The sequence below is a fragment of the Daucus carota genome, chromosome 8 (genome assembly GCF_001625215.2).
Source record: "Daucus carota subsp. sativus chromosome 8, DH1 v3.0, whole genome shotgun sequence".
In the NCBI taxonomy this organism is placed as follows: Eukaryota; Viridiplantae; Streptophyta; class Magnoliopsida; order Apiales; family Apiaceae; genus Daucus; species Daucus carota.
In genome coordinates, this window is record NC_030388.2 from 1,291,511 (window position 1) to 1,316,045 (window position 24,535).

General features: G+C 34.5%; 1 long non-coding RNA gene across 3 annotated transcripts; it reads left to right on the forward strand.

Annotated features, from left to right (window-relative positions):
• Positions 1-5,082: 5,082 nt before the first annotated feature.
• LOC135148419 (uncharacterized) lies at positions 5,083-15,732 on the forward strand. Of its 3 annotated transcripts, none has more exons than XR_010286596.1 (3): positions 5,083-6,143; positions 8,968-12,551; positions 15,376-15,732. It is a non-coding gene; the product is annotated as an uncharacterized LOC135148419 (long non-coding RNA). The 3 variants fall into 3 exon arrangements; XR_010286597.1 differs by lacking the exon at positions 15,376-15,732 and adding an exon at positions 14,325-15,345 and having other exon boundaries at positions 5,122-6,143; positions 7,917-12,551; XR_010286595.1 differs by having other exon boundaries at positions 5,123-6,143; positions 7,917-12,551.
• The last annotated feature ends 8,803 nt before the right edge of the window (positions 15,733-24,535 follow it).

The window sequence follows — 24,535 nt, forward strand, 5'->3', positions numbered from 1 at the left end:
GCTATTAATGGATGTTCCCCAACCTTGCAAAAGAGTTCCGGAGCAACTATAGGATAGTGTAACTAAAATTTGAGATAACATAAAAGATAAGTAATTATAAGGAAAAGAAAGCATAAACAAGCCTCAATTGAGGGATAGTTCCTACATTAATTGAGCCATCCCGAACACATCTGTTTCATATGTTGTCGCAAAATGTGCATTAGACAACTGTTTTATCATTTTTCTGATGGTCTTGTTAACACTTCCAATTTAGTGCAGTGTTCTAGTAGACCTTCCATTTGAAAGTCCGGTATAATTCGGTGATTTTTATAATGTAGAACATCATTATAGAAGACATGGATAGAGTCTAGTGGCAATCACAAATGTTTTGTTGCCTTCCGGCTTCCCCCTCTCCTCATGAAAACGTCATGGATTCCCTGAGATATTGTTTCAAAGTTAAAGAACAGACCAAGGTGGACTCTTGATTATTATTTGTATTTGGATATTATGGAATCAGAGACTGTAATTGGTTGCGATGATCCAGCAATGATGGTAGGAGCTGATGAGAAGCTTTATGGTTTCCGTGGCCCCTATAGACTTTTCTGTAATCAACGAAAATGCACAAGACAATCTTCTCATATATTTGTATCACACAAGTCTGAAACTGTAAAATGAATACAGAGTTATGCTTTATAGCAGCTTCACTAACAAACTTCTAACTGAAAGATATAACAAGCTATATAATATGTAAATGACTATTCTGTCCTCATTACTCCCCCTCAAGTTGGGAGGCAATGAAGGCTGAAGAACTGAAAGCCTGAGGTGCATCCAACTTGACTAAGGACGCAGAAGTAACCGACTGAGATTGCACTCCAAGTTTTCTGAGCAACTGAGTTTGTTGACCAATAGAAAGCTGCTTGGTAAAGACATCTGCTAGTTGAGCATATGTAGGTACATACTGAGTAGTGATTTGGCCAGCTGCAATCTTGTCACGCAGAAAATGACAATCGATCTCCACATGTTTAGTTTTCTCATGCTGAACTGGATTTGCAGAGATGGCCAATGCTGCTTTATTATCACAGCACAAAACAGTAGGTGGAAGATTCGTCAACCCCATATCCTTGAGCAGTTCATGAAGCCATGTCACCTCACATGTAGTCAGAGCCATTGCTCGATACTCAGCCTCAGCAGTGCTTCTGGACACCACAGTCTGCTTCTTAGATTTCCAAGAGATCGGAGAATCACCCAACAAAATACAGAAACCAGTTGTGGATTTGCGTGTCATTGGACAAGATGCCCAATCACTGTCACAGAAGGCAGTCAAGTATGCACCAGATGATGAAGCTAACAAAATACCCTGTGAAGAAGTTCCCACCAGATAACGAAGAACCCTTTTTGCAGCTTGCATATGCACAGTGGTTGGTTTTTGAAGAAACTGTGTAAGAATATGCACCGCATAAGAAATATCTGGCCTGGTGATTGTAAGATAGATCAGCTTACCTATGAGTTTCTGATAAGGCTGAACATCTGGAAGAGCATCACCTTTGTCAGATGTCAACTTAAGATGACTATCCATAGGCAATTTTAATGGACTGACATTCTTCATATGAAATTCTTGTAACAGATCAAGGGTATATTTTCTTTGTGAAACAAAGAAACCAGCAGCTGATCTGTCAATCTCAAGACCTAAGAAATACTTCAGGGTACCAATATCCTTCATGTGAAAATGAGTGGAAAGCATGCCTTTAAGATTATCAATATGAGACTGTGAATTACCAGCAAGAAGCAGGTCATCAACATACACCAATATCAAAGTTATGACTGAATCAGATGTTTTGGTGAATAGGCTATAATCTGCCTTGGACTGAATATACCCATCATTCAACAAAGTTTGAGAAAGCTTGCTAAACCACTGTCTTGGAGCCTGTTTAAGCCCATATAAGGACTTAAGCAGAAGACAGACCAGTGTTCTTGCAGTAGATGCCACAGAATCAGTAGTTGTCACTTCAATTCTGGAACCCCAGCCACTGTAACCTTGAGGAAGAGTCATGTAGACTTCCTCATATAGATCACCATGCAGAAATGCATTGGTGACATCCATTTGATAAGTCAACCAATTCTGCATAGCTGCAACAGCCAACAATGCCCTTACAGTTGTCATTTTTGCAACTGGGGCAAATGTTTCTCCATAATCAACCCCATATTGCTGTTTACATCCTAAGATTACCAGCCTTGCTTTGTATCGTTCAATTGAGCCATCAGAATTATATTTGGTCTTGAATAACCATCTGCTACCAATTGCTTTCTTTCCTGTTGGAAGAGTAGTTACAAGCCAAGTGTTGTTGAGTTCCAAGGCTGCCAACTCTTTGTTCATAGCATCCACCCAATGCTGACTTTTAACTGCTTGTTTAAATGAAGTGGGATCAGCAGATTTGGTAATGGCAGCTAAATGACAGAAGTAAGATTCAGCAAGTGAAATTGGAGACACTGTAACAGTGTTTGCTGCAGAAGTATGTAGAGAGCTAGTCACATATTCATCCAACCAGGATGGTTGCTTCCTTACCCTACTTGATTTCCTGACAACTGGTGAAGTAGAAGCATCAGTAGCAGCATTATTATTCTCTGTATGAGTCTGTGACTGCTCAGGAATATCTTCAGATGTTCCAGGAGTAAAATCAAATAAGAACCTATCATGATTGCTGGACTTGAGTAGAGGTTCAGGGATTGGGAGCATATATGGATTATCCTTGGATGTGTTAAAAGGATATACTGTTTCATGAAATATCACATCTCTTGATATAGCAACAGTGTTATCAAGGAGATTGAGTAGTCTGTATCCTTTGTGAAATGGAGGATAACCAATGAAAACACAAGGTGTTCCTCTAATCTGAAATTTATCAGATACAGGACCTTGTATAGCAGCAAATGCTAAACAACCAAACGATTTCAGAGTAGAATAATCAACTTTGTCCTTGGTAAGTACCTCATATGGAACTTTATTATGCAGTGCTTCTGAAGGCAGCCTGTTAATCAGATAAACTGCTGTTAAAACACAATCTCCCCAATGAGACAAAGGCAATCCTGACTGAAAACGTAAGGACCTGGCAACTTCAAGAATGTGCCTATGTTTCCTTTCAACCCTCGCATTCTGTTGAGGTCTATAGGAACAAGATTTTTGATGAACAATCCCTGTAGCAGCATAAAATGTCAGACATTCTCTGTCACAAAATTCCAGAGCATTATCACTCCTGATGGTGAGAATGTTTCCGGTATATCGAGTCTTGACATAGTTGTAAAATGTTTTGAACACACTTATAAAATCAGATTTATGTTCCAGCAATTGCAACCAAGTCATCCTGGTGTGATCATCTACCATAGTTAAGAAATACTTGAATTTCTGCCTTGTAACTACTTTGTATGGCCCCCAAATATCCAGATGAAGTAATTCAAAAGGAGCAGAAGCATGTGACTCACTCTGTGAAAAAGGGAGTTTTGTGAACTTTGCAGCAGGACAAGTAATGCAGATTTGATTACCAGCCTTCAGAAATGGTTTGATACACTCTATGTGTTTCATTTTGGAGTGAGATGCATGTCCTAGACGATTGTGCCACAAGTTGAGTTGAGTAGACAAATTATCACCAGAATCTGATTGTACTGTTAGACAGTGAGAATCAGGAATGATATCATTTTGAAGGTAGTACAGGCCATTCTTGAAGCACCCAACACCTCTTGTTTCTTTTGTTGTAGAACTGTAGATAATGCACTTTTGAAAAGAAAACATCACCTCACATTGATTGTTCTGAGACAGCTTATGAATAGAGATGAGATTGTGATTGAATTTTGGCACATATAATACATCAATCAACTTTAGTCCACAGTTCAAATCAACATCACCAATATGAGTAATCTGCACAGTATCACCTGTTGGAAGATTGACTTTAATATTGGAAGGAGCTAGTCTGACATTTTTTAGCAATTGAAATTCAGCTGTCATATGATCAGAAGCCCCAGAATCAATAATCCATGCCAGAGGTTGAGGAACAATCTGTGTGCCTGCCATGCCAGAGAAAGGACTGTCTAAATCTTCTTGAGAATTCTGCAAGGAGGAGGAGGAAACTTGTGTAGGAAGTAGTTTGAGAATCTGTTCTAGTTGTTGATGTGTGAACAACACCTCTGAACTAGTATTATCCTCATAAACTCCTTGAACATTATTAGCACTCTTTTTGTATGTGCCTCCTGCAGTTTTGATAAAGCCAGAACTAGTGTAGCTACTAGTGACACTGTCAGCTCCTGGTGATTTAACACCTGTCTGTTTCTTGTATTTAGAATGCCACTTAGGCAATCCAACTACTTTCCAACATTTATCAGCTGTATGTCCTTTTTTACCACACACATTACAGGTAAAAACTCTGTCTCCAGTATTGACTTTACTATAAAGTGCAGACATATCAGGAGTAGAGATTTTCAGAAGATCTCGCTGTGATTCTTCTTGTTGAATCACAGCACAAGCAGATTCTACACTAGGTAGTGGACACATCATTAGTAACTGTGATCTCTGTGAACTATAGTGCTCATCTAATCCATTCAGAAACTGAAAGAGTTTGAGTTCCTCACGTTGCACACCAATCGCATTTAACAACACAGTAATCTCAGCAGTCATATTAGTTACAACAGGCAAGCAATTCATTGACTCAATCTCTTCCCAAAGTGCACTCATCGCAGTGTAATACTCAGAGATCTTAGTTCCATCTTGTTTCATACTATACAGATCCTTACTCAATTTATACTTATGAGATCCATTAGTTTGGAGAAAACGTTTTTCTAATTGAGTCCATATCATACTAGCAGAATCAAGATACAGAATAGATTGCTTGATACTATCAGAAACATTGTTATGAATCCAAGAGATTACCATAACATTGCAAGTATCCCACTGAATGCTGTCAGTTGCATCTGTTGTACTGCGAATTGTAGTTCCAAGAACAAACCCTAGCTTTCTCTTAGAGGAGAGTTGAATCTGTAATAACCCGGATTTTAAAAATATTCTTTTGTTAATATTATAAATGATTTTCTTAAAAAGAAAGGAATAAGATTTAATATTTTATTCCAGTTTAATGAGTTTTCAAAATTTTATATTTAAAACCCCGGGTTATTGTGTTATTGATAAATGATTATATTTTTAAAACTGATTTTCATATATTGTTTTGAAAATTCTGTATGAATATTATGTGAATATATGTGGGATGTGACTAAGTGTTACTTGTGGTATTGCTCGTTTAATTATTTATGGTGATTTATGATTATTATGTGATTATTATATATTTTTTTGTGAATTTTGTGTTATCTAGTTTATTGAGCTGAATGCTCGTATGTGTTTATATTCGTGAGATTTCAATTTCTTTATGCTCAGGAGAAAATATAGTTTATTTGGATATTTTTATATCGATTTATGGAATGTTAGATGATTTTATAATCGGTTTACGGATTTAATGGCGTATATTTATATTTATTGATTAATTATTTGATTTCCGTAAAAACCGTCCACTCGTAACGAGGTAGCAAATTTTCTTCCCGGAAGTTTCAACAAAACTCACCTTTTGCCTAATTTGAATATTCCGGACATTTTTCGTGTTTTGACTTTTTCGATCCGGAGTACGGTTTTTCCCGGAGTCGGTCCGGCGGAGTTTTGCGGGTATTTGAATTGTTGATAATTATCCAGTTTGTCTCGATAAGCGTGAAACTAGATATTTTGATTATTATATTAATTCTTATCTTGTAATAATTGCGATGGGACCCGCATACTAATGACTGATTAAAAAGTCCTGTTTTGATGATTATCTCGAAAACCAGTACCGATTGGACCCTGCTTTATTAATATAAAGCTATTAAATACGTATTTTCATGTCATAAACGATCCAAAGGGGTACCAATTATTTGTAAATATAAATAGACCTTTCTAGAGCTTATTTTCAACCGTAAATCATTTTCACCAGTTTCTGTTCACAAATACCGAGAGAAACCGAGCTGCGTTCTTCGTGTTCTTCGTAATCAAACAAGGTTTTGAAGGTGTTATTTGAATCCGATGGAGGCGTATGAATAGTCAAAACGAAGCTATCGACGCGTAGAATCTAGTACAATCATCCGTTTATGTGCAGATTTGTCAGGTGATTTTATATTTATTTTTCAAAATTCGAATTTATATGATTTAAATGATGAATTTTTGTAAACGTGTTTGTTTGATTGTTTGGATGATTCCATGTTGTAGAACGTGTTTTTCTCGTCGTTTTGGTATATTATATGTTGATTTTTGAGTTCCATAACACCTAGAAAAGTGGGTTTGATTCTTGAGGGGTGTTCTTGAGTGTTCTTGAATGTTTCAATTCGATTTTGGGGCTTTTTAATCGGGGAAGTCTGGGTAAAATTGAAGGGTATTGGCATGTTCTAGGGGTTGCAAGGAATCGATTTCAGTGTTCAAATTGTATGTGGGATTCGTGGGTCGGGTTCGCCGGAGTTCTTGAAGAACTCGACGACGGCCCCTCTTTCCGGACAAAATCCGGCTAAAACAAGTGTGGTTTGGTGAAAGTGATTGTTTGTACGAGTTTATGGATGTATATACTTTAATTCTGGAGAGTTTGGATGAAGGTGGTGGCTCGTATGGTCGTTTCCGGCGAGTTGGGTGGTGGCCGGCGGAAAATTTCCGTTTGGCCACCCATCTTTTGAAGATGGTGAAGGTTGGGTACTATAGTTTCGGTTTTAACGATTCAAACCCTGTAACTTTGAAAAGTTGCAGTTTAAACCTTGCGACAAAGTTTTAAACATTGACACTTTAAACCTTTTTAATTTTAATTTTCAAAAATTGTTTTATTTAATTATTTTAAATTTCAAAAATAGTTTTTAATTATTTCTTTATTCAAAAATAAATCTAATTTGATTTATTAATTAATTTTAATTAGTAATTAATTATTTTAATTGGTCAATTAATTTAAATATTAATTGATTAATTATTTTAATTAATTATTAATTGATTTTAATTGATTAATTAATTGGATTTAATTAATCCTTTTTGATTTAAAAATTCCGAAAAATAGTTTCGAGCTTTAAAATATTTTTCCAAATTATTTTCAAGGCTCGACAATTGTTTATGAATGATTTCAAGTCCAATTTCGAATATCCGGACTTGATTATTTATTCAAAAAGTGATTCTTTTATCCGTTTTAATTCCGAAAAATGTTTAAAAATTCTGGAAAATTCCCGAAAAATCTTTTTTAACCCCAGACTTGACTTGACATCAATTGGGATGGGAGACTTAATGTGTAATGTGTTGACTGCTATCGGTGTAAGGTATTATATGTTGAGAGCGGAGTCAGAAAACGGTTTTGGTCATAACTTTTGATCCGTAAGTCGGAATCAAGTGAAACGAAAGAGAGATGAAAGCTTATAAAGTCTAGTTTGATATGACATAATAATATGATGGAGTCGAGAATGTGAATAATTGTTGTTAAATGTGCTGAATGTGATTATATGTTATTGGATTGTTATTAATTGATGATTACGTGATATATATGTCTATTCCTGATATTATATACGTGATAAATGACTTATATGACATAGTGTCATGATTTGATTAATATTGGATAAGGATATATGGATTATGATGACTGGAGTTGGTTGATTGGTTGTTGATTGAAATAGGTTGACCGGAGGATAGTCTAATAAATAGACGAGATGATGTCAGATTATCGATAGGATTTATATGATAAGTGATTGGTAATATGTTATGTGGAATATGACTTGACTATATGATAGAGTCAAAGCATGATTATGTGTTAAGTGATATTTGATGAGTTTAAAGGGTTGTATAAGTGGGTATCGGTATACGTGATATGTATATGCGATATATTATTTAGTGACTATAGTATTATCTTATTCTCGTAAAGGATTTGGAGGAGACGTATACGCTCGAAGACGTCAGAAAGTCGGAATGGTATTGAAAAGCGAATAAGGGATGAATCGAGTAAGCGAAGCGATGTGGCGAATAGAGTATAGCTAGAGATGGTCTAGAGATTATGAGATGGATAGATTGTGAAAGTGGAAAGATGAGGTTGAGCTATGAAACTGGAGTCAGATTTAAGGCAAGTATCCTATACCCTTCTTTTGGATATCTTGCGATTATTCTGATTCATTCTTTTCGTATGTGTTGCAAATATTCGTTCCTCTCTTTTTCATATTTGGCAAGTGCAAATATTTTTATCCATCCTTTTCTAATCCTCAAAAATTCAGATAATTCCAGTTTTACAAATTAATTCGAAGTTCAGATTGTCATTGAAGCATGTGTTGCTCAGTGATGATTAGAACCTAGAATGACTTGGGATCTTCTTGATTATTCAACCCGCCATTGTCATGCTGGTTTAGCAGGCTAAATTCAGTTGCTTAGCCGATAATGGAGGATACTGAATAGTTAAGGATTTCCTGAACTATGATTTATGGAAGGATGGACTCTGGTTTATGAAAAGTTGATTATCAAAGTTTGATTTGGAATTATTCTATCATTGATATTGATTGTGTTTATGTTCTGTTGTTATACGTTGACCTGTTATTGAATTATAGAATTGGATTATTGTTTTTATATAAACCTGTGGACCAGATTCGTGGTCATGTTAGGCCAATGAGTGCCTTGGATCCAGTGATAGAGCATGGCGGGGCCTGCTCGGGGTTAGTGCGGAACTGATCAGCTGCCTAACCTTGGTTTTAATTAAAATGTGATAGTCCAATTCAATAATTCTTTGGAAAGATTGAATTTCTCAGTTTAAATGCTGCAAGGTATTGTAAATCATTCTATACAATACCATGAAACTCATGAACTCAGGTTGAATCCTCTTATATCTTGAACTCGTGATCTTCTGTTATATCATTTCAGAACTATCATTGTTTATTATTACTTGCTGAGCATTGTTGCTCATCCTTGCTATTCCTTTCTAACCATTTCAGAAAGGCTAAAAGATGAGATGATTGATTGAGATTGTGGATAAGGCTAATGCTAGGCGAGGAGACAGAGTTGAGGATCCAGTGGTCGAGGAGTGTTCAGGAAAGTTAATGAGGTTGATGCAAGCTAGAGCTGTGCTATAAGGATTCAAGTGTAAATCATAGCTGGAATAGTTGACAGTGATTCTTCTTATCGAAGATGATCTGATTTGGTAAGAGATGTTGTGTAATAATAGTGGTTGATTCTAATTTCAATACTGTAACCTGGAAACGATCCTGTTGTTTTGGGGGTGAAGATGTTCTCTTTTAAATCTTTTATTTAACGTCTTTCAAATCTTTTATTAAATGTTTTCAAGTTTTAAATTCTATGGATTTCATTATCTTTAAAAAAAAAAAAAAAAAAAAAAAAAGAAAATACAGGTTTTCAAAAGTGTTTAAAAATGGGTTTTATGTGGTGACGTCAGAATCCAGACCCCCGGATTCCTGGACCGTCACAGTTGGTATCAGAGCAACAGGTTATAAGTATTTGAAATTAGAATATAGATCATAGTTATAGGTTTTCTAGAGAAAAATGTGGTGTAACCTCACATAGAGGTATGGTCGGACTATTTAGGAATAGTCTAGAGATGTGAGTGAAGCATAGAGTTTAGTTAGATGATCAAGTTAAGTGTGGATATTTGAAGAGATTAGGATTCTTAAGTTTAGACATATGATTTCTAGTATGTTGACTAATTGAGATGGTGAATTGTGGAAAAGGTCAGTATTTGACCTATATAGAAGAGTTTGATAGTGAATGATTGAGTTGAGAATGGTGAAAATGCAGAGTTCAGAGTATTCTGACTATACTGCATATTTGAAACCGGATTATCATATTGATTTGAGGATGATATAAATGCATGGTTCATAATATGTTGACCATGTCAGATATTTGGAAGATGTATATTGTTTTGAGTGAAGATATGAAGAGTAAGTGTAGAGTATGAGTTGTATTGGATTAGAAGGAGAGATTGGTAGATAGAGGTTGATAGGTGAGAAGTGAATGATAGAGAGTACGTGGAATGGAGTCCAGTTATTAGAGATGATGTCTACGAGTAAGTTAGAACGTTAGTCCTCGACGACAACGCTTCGAGCTAATCGGGATTTCAATTGGCATCAAGGTGGGCCCATAACCCACAGGTTGATGATCCAGATAATCGAAGATATGCTACGTGCTGTGCTATGGACTTCAAAGGCAGATGGAATGAAATAGAAAAAAAAAAAAAACGAAGACTACATGGGCGAGAGTTATTACGAACGATAATGTCGACGATGAAATTTTACAAGGTTATTACGAGTCAACATCGATTGATTATCGAGAACGTGGAGAAGAAGACATACGACGAACAACGATTTATTGAAGCAGAGCGAAAATCTGAGAAGACCTTGGCAATACCTCTCTTCAACTAAAGATTCTTTTGATTGTTTTCCTCATCAGCGAGTTATTATTATGATACCTATTCTATAAAAAGTTCTGATAAAGAAGATCTTCAATTTCTCGAATTCTATGATGACAATGATATTGATTATTGGTGTGAGTTAGTATTGAATCGGTGTATGATAAAGGCGTGTTTATGAAGAGACAGTGGAATTTCTTGATATTATTTGATATTCTTTGATATCCCTTGATATTCTTCCATATTCTTTGATATCCCTTAATATTCGTTGATATTCTTTGACACTCTTTGATATTCTTTGATATCTTTTCGATATTCCTTAATATATTCCTCGATAATCCTTAACATTCCTTGATGCTCATTGAGATTTCTTGGATTCTTTCCATCTGATTGGGATGAACAACCCTATGTATAGGGGACACAAGGTATACCTGTCTGTGTGATAGGAGTTGGATGGGACGCCATCACTTGTGTGTGTTGTGATTACAAGAAGGTTAACAACCTTTAGTAGTGTCTACTGTGGACACGCAACATTAAGTTCATTTGATCGTATTGATCTCCCAGTCACTCTTATATTCCCATGTGACCTATTTTGAAAACATCTTGTTCTATTCGAAAATTCCCAAGATTGATTCTTGGGAAATGAATGTTGCAATCGCGAAAGTTTGATTTTCCTTTTCCATTAAAGTTAAAGGTATGCCAAGATCAATCAAATGTGGATGACGATATGATATTACGAAGTGTGTACGTTTTAGTTTCTTCGGAGGATTCCGAGGACGGAATCCTTATAAGGGGGGTAGAATGTAATATCCCATATTTTTAAATTTAGATTTGATTATTATAAATCTATTTGTCTAAATATTATTGTTGGCTTTAGTTGAAAAGTGAATTGATTATGTGAATAGTTTTATATGATTATACTTGTTCTGTGAATTAATATGGATTATACAGATTATGCGTCCTCCTTCTTTCTCTGATTCCGAGGACGGAATCCCTATAAGGAGGGTAGATTGTAATAACCCGGATTTTAAAAATATTCTTTTGTTAATATTATAAATGATTTTCTTAAAAAGAAAGGAATAAGATTTAATATTTTATTCCAGTTTAATGAGTTTTCAAAATTTTATATTTAAAACCCCGGGTTATTGTGTTATTGATAAATGATTATATTTTTAAAACTGATTTTCATATATTGTTTTGAAAATTCTGTATGAATATTATGTGAATATATGTGGGATGTGACTAAGTGTTACTTGTGGTATTGCTCGTTTAATTATTTATGGTGATTTATGATTATTATGTGATTATTATATATTTTTTTGTGAATTTTGTGTTATCTAGTTTATTGAGCTGAATGCTCGTATGTGTTTATATTCGTGAGATTTCAATTTCTTTATGCTCAGGAGAAAATATAGTTTATTTGGATATTTTTATATCGATTTATGGAATGTTAGATGATTTTATAATCGGTTTACGGATTTAATGGCGTATATTTATATTTATTGATTAATTATTTGATTTCCGTAAAAACCGTCCACTCGTAACGAGGTAGCAAATTTTCTTCCCGGAAGTTTCAACAAAACTCACCTTTTGCCTAATTTGAATATTCCGGACATTTTTCGTGTTTTGACTTTTTCGATCCGGAGTACGGTTTTTCCCGGAGTCGGTCCGGCGGAGTTTTGCGGGTATTTGAATTGTTGATAATTATCCAGTTTGTCTCGATAAGCGTGAAACTAGATATTTTGATTATTATATTAATTCTTATCTTGTAATAATTGCGATGGGACCCGCATACTAATGACTGATTAAAAAGTCCTGTTTTGATGATTATCTCGAAAACCAGTACCGATTGGACCCTGCTTTATTAATATAAAGCTATTAAATACGTATTTTCATGTCATAAACGATCCAAAGGGGTACCAATTATTTGTAAATATAAATAGACCTTTCTAGAGCTTATTTTCAACCGTAAATCATTTTCACCAGTTTCTGTTCACAAATACCGAGAGAAACCGAGCTGCGTTCTTCGTGTTCTTCGTAATCAAACAAGGTTTTGAAGGTGTTATTTGAATCCGATGGAGGCGTATGAATAGTCAAAACGAAGCTATCGACGCGTAGAATCTAGTACAATCATCCGTTTATGTGCAGATTTGTCAGGTGATTTTATATTTATTTTTCAAAATTCGAATTTATATGATTTAAATGATGAATTTTTGTAAACGTGTTTGTTTGATTGTTTGGATGATTCCATGTTGTAGAACGTGTTTTTCTCGTCGTTTTGGTATATTATATGTTGATTTTTGAGTTCCATAACACCTAGAAAAGTGGGTTTGATTCTTGAGGGGTGTTCTTGAGTGTTCTTGAATGTTTCAATTCGATTTTGGGGCTTTTTAATCGGGGAAGTCTGGGTAAAATTGAAGGGTATTGGCATGTTCTAGGGGTTGCAAGGAATCGATTTCAGTGTTCAAATTGTATGTGGGATTCGTGGGTCGGGTTCGCCGGAGTTCTTGAAGAACTCGACGACGGCCCCTCTTTCCGGACAAAATCCGGCTAAAACAAGTGTGGTTTGGTGAAAGTGATTGTTTGTACGAGTTTATGGATGTATATACTTTAATTCTGGAGAGTTTGGATGAAGGTGGTGGCTCGTATGGTCGTTTCCGGCGAGTTGGGTGGTGGCCGGCGGAAAATTTCCGTTTGGCCACCCATCTTTTGAAGATGGTGAAGGTTGGGTACTATAGTTTCGGTTTTAACGATTCAAACCCTGTAACTTTGAAAAGTTGCAGTTTAAACCTTGCGACAAAGTTTTAAACATTGACACTTTAAACCTTTTTAATTTTAATTTTCAAAAATTGTTTTATTTAATTATTTTAAATTTCAAAAATAGTTTTTAATTATTTCTTTATTCAAAAATAAATCTAATTTGATTTATTAATTAATTTTAATTAGTAATTAATTATTTTAATTGGTCAATTAATTTAAATATTAATTGATTAATTATTTTAATTAATTATTAATTGATTTTAATTGATTAATTAATTGGATTTAATTAATCCTTTTTGATTTAAAAATTCCGAAAAATAGTTTCGAGCTTTAAAATATTTTTCCAAATTATTTTCAAGGCTCGACAATTGTTTATGAATGATTTCAAGTCCAATTTCGAATATCCGGACTTGATTATTTATTCAAAAAGTGATTCTTTTATCCGTTTTAATTCCGAAAAATGTTTAAAAATTCTGGAAAATTCCCGAAAAATCTTTTTTAACCCCAGACTTGACTTGACATCAATTGGGATGGGAGACTTAATGTGTAATGTGTTGACTGCTATCGGTGTAAGGTATTATATGTTGAGAGCGGAGTCAGAAAACGGTTTTGGTCATAACTTTTGATCCGTAAGTCGGAATCAAGTGAAACGAAAGAGAGATGAAAGCTTATAAAGTCTAGTTTGATATGACATAATAATATGATGGAGTCGAGAATGTGAATAATTGTTGTTAAATGTGCTGAATGTGATTATATGTTATTGGATTGTTATTAATTGATGATTACGTGATATATATGTCTATTCCTGATATTATATACGTGATAAATGACTTATATGACATAGTGTCATGATTTGATTAATATTGGATAAGGATATATGGATTATGATGACTGGAGTTGGTTGATTGGTTGTTGATTGAAATAGGTTGACCGGAGGATAGTCTAATAAATAGACGAGATGATGTCAGATTATCGATAGGATTTATATGATAAGTGATTGGTAATATGTTATGTGGAATATGACTTGACTATATGATAGAGTCAAAGCATGATTATGTGTTAAGTGATATTTGATGAGTTTAAAGGGTTGTATAAGTGGGTATCGGTATACGTGATATGTATATGCGATATATTATTTAGTGACTATAGTATTATCTTATTCTCGTAAAGGATTTGGAGGAGACGTATACGCTCGAAGACGTCAGAAAGTCGGAATGGTATTGAAAAGCGAATAAGGGATGAATCGAGTAAGCGAAGCGATGTGGCGAATAGAGTATAGCTAGAGATGGTCTAGAGATTATGAGATGGATAGATTGTGAAAGTGGAAAGATGAGGTTGAGCTATGAAACTGGAGTCAGATTTAAGGCAAGTATCCTATACCCTTCTTTTGGATATCTTGCGATTATTCTGATTCATTCTTTTCGTATGTGTTGCAAATATTCGTTCCTCTCTTTTTCATATTTGGCAAGTGCAAATATTTTTATCCATCCTTTTCTAATCCTCAAAAATTCAGATAATTCCAGTTTTACAAATTAATTCGAAGTTCAGATTGTCATTGAAGCATGTGTTGCTCAGTGATGATTAGAACCTAGAATGACTTGGGATCTTCTTGATTATTCAACCCGCCATTGTCATGCTGGTTTAGCAGGCTAAATTCAGTTGCTTAGCCGATAATGGAGGATACTGAATAGTTAAGGATTTCCTGAACTATGATTTATGGAAGGATGGACTCTGGTTTATGAAAAGTTGATTATCAAAGTTTGATTTGGAATTATTCTATCATTGATATTGATTGTGTTTATGTTCTGTTGTTATACGTTGACCTGTTATTGAATTATAGAATTGGATTATTGTTTTTATATAAACCTGTGGACCAGATTCGTGGTCATGTTAGGCCAATGAGTGCCTTGGATCCAGTGATAGAGCATGGCGGGGCCTGCTCGGGGTTAGTGCGGAACTGATCAGCTGCCTAACCTTGGTTTTAATTAAAATGTGATAGTCCAATTCAATAATTCTTTGGAAAGATTGAATTTCTCAGTTTAAATGCTGCAAGGTATTGTAAATCATTCTATACAATACCATGAAACTCATGAACTCAGGTTGAATCCTCTTATATCTTGAACTCGTGATCTTCTGTTATATCATTTCAGAACTATCATTGTTTATTATTACTTGCTGAGCATTGTTGCTCATCCTTGCTATTCCTTTCTAACCATTTCAGAAAGGCTAAAAGATGAGATGATTGATTGAGATTGTGGATAAGGCTAATGCTAGGCGAGGAGACAGAGTTGAGGATCCAGTGGTCGAGGAGTGTTCAGGAAAGTTAATGAGGTTGATGCAAGCTAGAGCTGTGCTATAAGGATTCAAGTGTAAATCATAGCTGGAATAGTTGACAGTGATTCTTCTTATCGAAGATGATCTGATTTGGTAAGAGATGTTGTGTAATAATAGTGGTTGATTCTAATTTCAATACTGTAACCTGGAAACGATCCTGTTGTTTTGGGGGTGAAGATGTTCTCTTTTAAATCTTTTATTTAACGTCTTTCAAATCTTTTATTAAATGTTTTCAAGTTTTAAATTCTATGGATTTCATTATCTTTAAAAAAAAAAAAAAAAAAAAAAAAAGAAAATACAGGTTTTCAAAAGTGTTTAAAAATGGGTTTTATGTGGTGACGTCAGAATCCAGACCCCCGGATTCCTGGACCGTCACAGAATCTCCATGGAACGCCTCCAGGATCGATAATCAGCAGCACCTTGCAACTTCGACACTGTTATGGACGTCGGTCCATCTGAAGGATGTAAAAACAACGGATTCTGCATATCCGCAAACGAAAATCGACTACTAAACGCCATGAAATCTCACTTCAAGCTCCAGATCAAGTATGAAGATCGAGATTTTAACAACGACAACAATCAGTAGATGCGATTCATTGTGATTGATACACGAGTGGAAGATTATAGATCCTGAATTTTCTAGAATTACAGCTCTGATACCATATAGACTTTTCTGTAATCAACGAAAATGCACAAGACAATCTTCTCATATATTTGTATCACACAAGTCTGAAACTGTAAAATGAATACAGAGTTATGCTTTATAGCAGCTTCACTAACAAACTTCTAACTGAAAGATATAACAAGCTATATAATATGAAAGATAATACTTATGATTGTTCCGGAAATGGTTGTTGTCAAATACAATTATCAAAAGGTCTACGGAACTATCGGGCTGAATTTGATTCAGGAAACCATACTGAGATTATGTCATTTGATCATTGTAGTTATGCTTTTTTTAGGTGAAAAGGCTAGTTTTAAGTTTTTTGGGGCTTCAGATTTGTCACTTTCTTTAATAGAACATTACAGCATCTCCACCAGCTTCTATGGCTGGATTTCGTCTCCGCTTTTCAAAATAATGGCCCCTATTAAGAACGTTAGGTTTACACTATTGACTTAATTAAAAAACGTAAACCATAGAGGTATCTACGTAAAAGAAGATATTGTATAATTCTGATAAAGAAAAAGTGTGCCTTATAATCTCTCTCTACCCCTACACAACCCTCCTTGTCCCTTTTTTTTTCTTTTCTATTTAATCCTGCGGCTGAGCCGCCTGTTTCCTTCCTCCGGCGTGGTGCCGCCGCCGTCCACAACCCAACCCTTCGGTACGCTTCATCCCTCCTTATCCTCATCTCGCATTCACCTTCAACTACCGCACACCACGTACCGCCTTCAATCCACTCGCAGCCACCAAACACAATCATACTATACACACAGAAAATCCTAACTACCAACATTTGAAATCATTAATTTATGTATATATATCTTCACATAGTTTCCTCTTTGATGCATTGGTTTATGCGAACTAGGAGTAAGATTCACAAGTATGGAGTGGTTGAGTGCCCTAATCATAAAGCTAATCCGTTCGATGCCCTAATTTACTTTGTGTTGTAGGAATATTTGTTACTTTACATGATGTAATAGTAGAATATTGTCTGCGTGGTCCCAAATTTGTTTCAGACTTATAGAGGTTATATTATGGTTAAGCGGTAATAAAGGCTGTTTATAAATACAACATTTTTTGTTGTCGCAATTTCAAGGGATACACATATACTATTTATTATGTTACATCCGTTAAGGCAAATTTAATAGGAGTCAAAATTTTGAAAGTAGTAATAGAATTTCTGTCATTTTTCTGCTAATTTTAAAATCCCGGCACATTTTTAAAATTTAGTGTAGAATTTAGCCACACCCCTGAATTTAACCATATAGAATCTTTAGCCACACCCCTGAATTTAATCATATAGAATCTTTAGCTAAAAGTAATTATTGCATACTATAAAAGATATAGAAATTATGTAAAAAAAAAAGAAAAATCAGCTCCAGTCGGATATTCACCTTATCCATAAATTTAGCCAATCTCTTCAAGCAGAATGTATTTGACCAACCTCTATAAATTTGTAGCAATATTTCACATTATTTATTATCATATTAAAGTGTTATATTTTATTTATAACAACATGAAATGATAATAACATATTATTTTTAAAATATAGTCAATCAGTATAACTATTATCATTGAAGTACAATATCGTACCGGTTCGACAATTTTTATGAAAGTTTTACAGGTCCAATTTAGCCAATCATTATTAGTCAATATTGTTTGAAATTCTCTTACAAATTCAACAAATTTACAAAATGCCCAATTAATCATTTTAGCCTAAAAACAGTATAATGCAGGCTACAAATTTTTATTCTTGATGGTCATAATAGGCAGGGCCGACTCAATAGTAAAAAGAGGATTAAATATCAAAGTGGTCACAGAAGTGGAGGTCATGTGTATTATTTATAGAGACACAAAGATGGTAGTTGTTTCCCAAGAACTCTAATGACGGGCACTATCAGACCATTGAATTATATATATATATATATATATATATATATATATATATATATATATATATATATATGTTCCTACTCCAATACAAACTATTAAAATACAAACTAAATATAAACCAACGGGATTAAGTAGAATGGTAAGGGTTTTGGGACGGGGAATCGACCTTGAGATGGGCCTAGACGGGGTCTAAGTGGGGACTAATAGGGTTGGGGCAGGTCCTAATGGGACCATGGTGGGGTCAAGTTTTGGCTTTAAGGCTGTCTGGAGCGTGTCCAGGGCCTGTGCGGAGCCTTGACAAAGCCCTAGCGGGCCCGGGATGGATTGAGAGGGGGTGGGGGTGGGCCCTAGGTGGGTGATGACATATAGGGGGTGAGTGATGACATATAGGGGTAGGTGATGTCATTTATGTATAGTTTCTCTTGGTTTGTATTCTAGTTACTTTAAATGAGAATCAGATGATTTTAAATATTCTGGTGATATCTGTATTGGTAAGTACTTATTAAATGTAATAAAATATACAGATTTATTAAGGTTAATATGAATATGGTAACATAATTATAATTGCATGGAAGATATAAAATAAACTATTAGGAATATGGTAACATAATTATAATTGCATGCCAAAAATATATTTTTGCGTCGATTAAAGGTATAACCGGCGCCTAAAAATATTAATAGCATTGGTTGTTAGCTTAATAGACACAAAATGTCATTTGTGAAGTTCTTTTGTGTCGGTTAAATATTTTAACATACCTTTAGATACTTTTATGCCTTGATCAGCATAATGCCGACGCCTTAACGTATTTTTAGGTCGATCGGATTTAATGCCGATGCTATACTGTTCACTTGTTGCATCAGTTATGATAATCTCAATGCCTAAAAGTGTTTTTAGCATCGGTTGAATGATAGCCGACGTTATAGGGGTGTAGGTCAAGAGAATGGCGACCCATCCCAAATGTGACACACTCAATTCCGAACACCCTATTCTCTCACTTTCATTACCTCTGTTCTGAGAACCCACTTTCTCTTTTTTCTGTTCTAACTTAATATCAGTTGTTAGTTCATTTTTTCGCTGGTAATGGGGTGCTAATTGAAGATACTGAGTTTGATTGGGTTCACTTTCTTAACTCGATGTTCACTGGGTTCGAATGGGTTACTGAAGAGATAGTGGAATAAGATTTATATATATCAAGTAACACACCAATAGCAATATATAGTAGATTATCAGAGAAGAAAATTATGAGAAATCAGAAGGAAAAGAGATGAGAGATTAGAACGGAATTATCTTCATTCATATCCATAATAATATTATTACAATCCATCCTAGCTATATACTTTAATATAAAAGGAATGTATCAATTACATGGATATGCAAGCTGGACATGAAATATCTTAACAACTTTCCGAGGATACTTATTTTACTAATAATCTATTTTGTTGATTCAGCTCATGCTAATATAGTAATGTACCATAGCATAATCCCCTTTAGCAGAGTTGCCCCAAGTTTGAGTCAATTCCTATAGCCATGCAGAATTCCGTAAACTGAGACACAAAGACAGCAGCTGTTTCCCAAGAATTCTCATGACTCGCACTATTAGACCATGGAATTAAGTAATGGACCTCAGCCTTATTATGCACACTGACCATTCTAGTATCCAAAATAGCTAGCGGTTGCTTCAAGACAGGATGTTGTTGACTACTCTAGTTAGGTAAATTACCAAAGGAAAACTTCCCCGGACTGGTTTAAGTTGTGACACGTGAAACACATTTTAAATTTTTGAATCAGGAGGCAACTGCAATTTGTAAGCAACCTTCCCTGTTACTTCTAACACCTTAAAAGGGCCATAGAATTTTGGAGAGAGCTTATGGTTAATACTTTGTTGCACACTAGATTGTCGATAAGGTTGTAACTTCAACCACACAAAATCACCAACTTAAAAAACCCTATCAGACCTGTGGAGATCAGCCTGTTGCTTCAACCGATGTTGAGCCCTCACAAGATTAAACTTAAGCCTAGTAATCATTTCTTCCTTCTTTTGTAATGTTCTATCCATTACCTCGTTGCTAGACTCTCCAAGTAAATATGGAAGGTGCAAGGGGGAAGCTTGATTATACACGATCTCATAAGGAGTTATCCAAGTGTGAAAATGGGTATTGTACCACCATTCCGCAGTAGGCAACCAAGCATTCCAATCTTTCGGATGCTCCCCACACATATATCGAAGATAAGTCTAGACACTAATTTACTACTCCAGATTGTCCGTCTGTTTGTGGGTGATAGGAAGAAGAGAGTTTGAACTCCGTTCCATGTATACTAAATAAGCCTTTCCAGAAGTTGTAGAGAAAAATAGGATCCCTGTCACTAACTATACTCTTTGGCCAACCATGAAGTTTAAACACATTATCTAAATAAGATTGGGCAACATCTACAGTTGTAAACGGATGAGATAATGACATAAAATGGGCGTACTTGCTTATAATCTATCGACAACAACAAATAGCACCTCTTTACCTCCAGATTTTGGAAGACTGGTTATAAAATCCAGATTTTGGGAAGGATACTTTCGAAAAAATGGTGGTGTGTTACTATAGCGTCGGCATTTCAGATAACCGACGCTGTTATCAGGCAATAGTGTCGCCTACTTAACCGACACTAAAGTCATATACCTATAGTGTAACCTACATTTATTATGCCACTTGACTGATGCTTTAGGGGTTATTTGACCGACGCTGAAAGCCAACAATAGTGCAGTTAAATAGCTGAAAATGTTTATTCTTGACGGTCATGATAGGCAGGGCTGACTCAACAGTAAAGCCAACTAAGTGATCGCTTAGGCCCTCAACCCTAAAAGGATCCCGAATTTTTTAAAATTACATATTGTTAGGTCCAAAGTATCGTAGAAGGGGGGGTTGAATACGATACTCACTACAATTTAAGATTCTTTCGAATCTTGCGGATAAACAAATTGCAGTTCTGTAATGGGTTTCGTGTTCCGGATATTTATTGGGTCGGTTTCTGAGGATATGAAAATATTAAACCAACACACAATATTTTTCAAGGTATATCTGTATATTGATAAATACCTCGAAGGGTGCTATAAATCCAAACCCGAAGGTTGGCTACAATGGCTACTACTGCGTACACTCACAAACCCTAGCTTCTAAATATATATATATATTACAAAACTAAGCTATGATTTATTTGTGTGTAGTAGTGTGCAAGGCACAAAGCCATTCCACCATAAAGGTGGTGGAGAGTGTGTTAAAAATTATGAACCCAAATCTCAAGTATTTATAGGCTTCTCATTAACTAACCCTAGTTAACAACTAGTCACCTTGTGCCAATATATATACAAGTATATATATGTATAACAAACTTGCGCCAAGTAACTTGTGTTGGCGCAAGAATATATACAAATATATATATATATATTGAGTTTGCGCCAGGGGAGAGAGTTTGCGCTCCAGTGTTCCACTTCCACAGTAGAGTTTACTTAGAAATAAATCTAAGTATTTGAATTTGCGCCACTACAATACTCATTGGAGAAGTCAAAGCTGCGCCTGGTCAATATTTGCGCTTGACTGTAGTTGTGCCAACAGAGTGAAGAGTGTGTATACACTTAGAAATGTTTCCAGTAACATGAACTTGCGCTAGAGTGTACCAACTCTCCCTGTTCTCTCTCCTGGTTAAGAGTTAACCAACCTGCGCCTTGACTTGTGGTCAATTGTTGCGCCATCAGGTTGTACTGATAGTTTTACTTAGAATAAAACTATCTTAACCAAACTTGCGCCCCAACAGTGGTGACTCCCCACTGTTATCACTCCTTGGACTTCTTCCAGGTCAAATGTTGCGCCATGTATGCTTCCAGTGTATTCACAGTATAAATGACTTAGAAAAAAATCATTCACAAGTGTAATGTCTTGTGTGAAACCCTACATGCACATGCAAACCCTAGAGTGCCCTAGACACATGACATCATCTCCATGCATGCATATAATATATAATATAATATATTATGTTGTGATTATATTAATAAATAAAAGTATATATAAATATATACACATATATATATATATATATTATTTATATGAACATATAATAATATATGTACATATATTTAAATATATTCTCATATATTCAAATATATATAATATATAATTATATGTAAATACAAATATAATTATATATAAATATATATATAGAGATATATATATATAGTTATTTATAAATATAAATATAAACATAAATATATAAAGAAAAGTATATATGAATATATACATATATATAATATTTATATAAACATATAGTAATATATATATACACATATATTTAAATATATTCTCATATATTTAAATATATATAATATACATATAACTATGTGTAAATATTAATATATATATATATATATAAAGATATATATATATAGCTCTCTCTAAATATAAATATATTTATGCACATAATATATATATATATATATATATATATATATATATATATATATGCACTTAATTATATAATTGCTTATGTAAATTATAGATACATATGCTATATACATATATATTTATTTAAATATACATACATATAAATATACATATACATATGTTTAATAAAAAACATATATACATATATATTATATATATTATATTTAATTAAATATACATATATACATATATATAAATATATTTGTACATATACAAATATATAAGTGCACACACATAAAGATAGGTCACTTCCTCATATGGCTTTGTGTGGAAGCTTTGACATATGGCCTTTGAGCAGTAAGCTTTGGCATAGCTTGCAGAGGATAGACATGTGGCTTGGCTTGGCTTTGGAACAAATGACTTGTTATGACTTGATCAATTCTTCGATTGATAAATACTTTGCAAACTCCATACGTGCTGACGCTTAGTGCACTGGTCTGGTTCACAAGCGACTAACACTGAAGTCAAACATTGTACCGTCTTTCTCAGCAAACATTGATCAGTCGGTTCCGGGTTAGTTTATGCTTCAGTTTGTTGATTATAAATAACCAACCAAGATATATAGAAATATCTTGCTTCCGGGGTTGCACTGAAATCTTTCGAGTACTTGGACAACATCTTCATTGCTTCCACAATCTTGAATACTTCAATCTTTATTCTTCACTGAGGCATGAACATATTAATGAACTTCTTCCAGTGAACTTATTCCTTCAAGACTGTAGATGGCTTCTTCAACCTTTGTCTTCGTATCTTCCGATTCCGGTGCAGGCGTAGTGTTATTTACTTGTCCTGTTCTATTGTTGAGTTATCATCCCTATGTAACAGATAGAGTTGTCTTTACATTTAGACTTACACATATATATAGGTAATAATAGTTACATTTTTATTTATATTTATGAAAAGATAAAATATCGCACAGTGCCTCAAATTTAGTCGAGACGGCACGGATGACACGATCAAAAAATTATGAATATATGTGTAATGATCTTATAAAAAGAGGTGTATGCGTGGAAAATGCTGACTACAATAATATAAATAGTGTTTGAATCCGAGAAAATGCATGAACCAGAATATTAACCTGACTGAGAGAGCTTAGTTGTGAAATATTTGTCTGTATTACATCATTTTAGTTGTGAAATTTTAGGCTCTATTATCTCATTTTCTCTATCTAATAGCTTTTTGCTAGATATTCATAAATTACATGTAAAAATGACATTTGTATACTAAAAATAGTATTTTGTGTGGTTAGACATAAACCAGTATTTTTTCAGTTAATCATTCTTCTCATATTTGGTAAGACGGAATTGTTGGAATGAATGTGGTTTACAATCTCTTTGACTAAATTTGGTAAAGTTTCATATTACATGCAGTGCTGGTCATAAATACAAGGAAAGTGGATGATTTCAACATTGAAATATATATCATTGAAAGATAGAGATACGACACACACATATTTTGTTATAAAATTTATACAATGAGGATTTCTGATCAGAAAATGATCATTGTAGCATTAGTGCTTTACCTGGCTCTATATGGAGCCGTTGATGTTGTCAATTCTACGTCGCAAACATGCCATGACTGCATTGATCAATGCCTGAAAGATGGCAAGAATGATCAAAAGTGGCATGGCCTTTATGCTAATATGCCTGCATATCACAAATGTGAAGAGTCTTGCTGCAAACCACAAGAACGTCGAGCCTCAAGTGGCTATTATTTTCAAATAAATGAAGACTTTTACAGATTTATTAAGGTTAATATGAATATGATAATAACATAATTATAATTGCATGCAAGATATGAAATAGACTATTAAAAATTATATACAAAATTATACAACTCAAATGCAATATATTAAATTGTTATAATCAACAAATAAAACGGTCAAATCATATATTTGTGAGAGGGGGGGGGGGGGGGGGGGGGGTTTGAGAGAGCTAGAGAGAGACTTGTTTGCCATTAATTCTAACTAATGCTGGCAGGATCAATCATTGTTTAGCTCCATGAC